Here is a 2,310-nt window from a genome sequence, read left to right on the forward strand (position 1 = left end):
AATTGGAGATTAAGAATTTCAATGGGGGTTCTTTCCCTCTTTACACACCCTAACAAAAATTCTAATCATGACATATTTATCCTATACTACTCATCTTTATGACCAGATTCGTAAATCCAAATCTTATAAAACCCATTCAAAGGTTTTTGCTCCTGAAAAATGGAGCACATGGAGCTCTAAAATATGGGAGTTAAGGCCCCTATTAGGGATGTCTTAAAGTCAACCAGAGAAGTTGAATTGTTGGGAATCTTTTTTAACTTGTGTCTTATATCTATTGTTCAAATTTCTTTGAAATCGGAAATATATGAATGTTCAGTGGGTTTGTAAAAGAGAGCAAAGCTAGATGAAACCAAAAGACGAATGATCACAATAAGCAGTCAGCTACCCTACCCTAGTTGTTGACGTGAGAGCTAAGGGGAAATAGAAGTGTCACCTCTGGAGTTTGCCAATGATCACTATGCCAATAGGTAACTGAACAGAATAAATTTGCAATCTATAAATCTCTTTGAATGACCGGTTACTGATCTGGAAAGGCCTTGAAATCAATGTTACCATCTGGGGACTATCTCTGACCTAGAGATAATAAAAAGACTCAAAGGAGGTCTGCAACTAAATAACTTTACTCAAAATAAAACCTTGCAACTGAATCAGTGGAGGCAAAGATGCCTCTCCTTTACTTGACAATTTATGCACCACATTGCAGAAATCACAATCTAAGTATATCTCATTGAATTACAAATAACACTCATCTTGTATCCTTGGGTGACTCTACAGCTTCCAAGACTACAATTGTATTCGTCTTGGCTTAGGAAAAATGACTAAATTGTGGGAGTTAAGCCTCCATTAAGGAGTCTTACTAACTTCCTAAGAAGTTGAAATTTTAGGAATATTACTTCATTTGTGTCTAATATCTATGGTTAAAATTTCATCAACAGCAAAATTATATGAATTTTCATGGGGGTTACGGCCTCGTTTATGCCCCCTCACTTTCAAACATATACTGCAATACATCCACCCTTGTGCATAAAATACAATTTCCAAATTTCATAAAGATCCATTCAATACTTTTGACCTTGTTTTGGACCATAAAAAATCACTAAAATTTGGGAGTTAAGACCCCCCCATTAGGGGATCTTAGAACCCTCATGAGAAGTGGAAACTTTGGGAATACTTCTTGATTTGTGTCAATTACCTATGGTTGAAATTTCCTCAACATCGGAAATTTATGAATTTTCAAGGGGGGTTCTGCCTCCTGTAAGCCCCATCAAATTCAAACCAAACATACTGCATTATATATCTTAAAATAGCAGTCGCGTACTGGGATCGATTTAATCGATTAACCCCATCCTGCCAAGTTTCCGGTTTTGTGCCTAGGTTAGAAACGAGGGAATTTCTTGAGAAAGATATTAAACAAGAAAGGATTTAAAGTTTTTAAGGAATTATATATATAACGGCAAGACATCCTTTTGTACCCCCAAAATCTCACTTTAAAATTTTCTTTTCTACACAAACCCCCGTTTTCGTCGGGAAATGGGGTGGGGAACAGGAGGAAGTGTTTCCTATATAACCCCAACGAGTCTAGTTCGCCACTAGTGATCTTCCAGGTTATAGACATTTTAGTTAACTTACGCCGTCCATTCCTTTGAAATAAGTAAGGGTATTATGCGATCTTTTATTCATTTCCTCTCAGGTCTTGTGTCTGTCTCATAAATGGGAGAAACCTTTATATGGTTGCTAGTACTGGTAGAAATAGCAGCAAAATCTCTCAAATCATATTCTACTGTATAAAGAATATATTGGATAATGTACCCAAAGCCAAAGAAGGAACCACTTCGTGGTCGTTCGACTTGCTACAAGTAGCGGACAGATTCCCATTCAAACCACGTTACCTTCACAAATATTAGATAACGTAGCTTGAGATAAGCTTTGTTCGAGAAGATGGGATGATCAAAGACAGACCGTATTCGATCACAAAATCTGTCGAATGAGAGATGACCTGAAGCTAAAAAACTACAAGGTGGTACAATTTAGCTATCAAATCACGATTGAAGTTGAACAAAAACAGATAGAAGTGTTGCACGTTTCGTAATTTTGTTTCTTACAAAGCTAACTTGAGAATGAAAGCTATTAAAATAATAGTAACCCTTAAGTATTTATCTTATCAGTTTTATGAATACATATGATTAATTTTTTTCATATGACTGAGTATGTGTGTGTGTGTGTGTGTACACGTATATGTATATGTGTGTATATATTATACAAATATGTATGTATGTATATATATATATATATATATATATATATATATAT

This window comes from Octopus bimaculoides, chromosome 3 (genome assembly GCF_001194135.2).
Source record: "Octopus bimaculoides isolate UCB-OBI-ISO-001 chromosome 3, ASM119413v2, whole genome shotgun sequence".
NCBI lineage: Eukaryota > Metazoa > Mollusca > Cephalopoda > Octopoda > Octopodidae > Octopus > Octopus bimaculoides.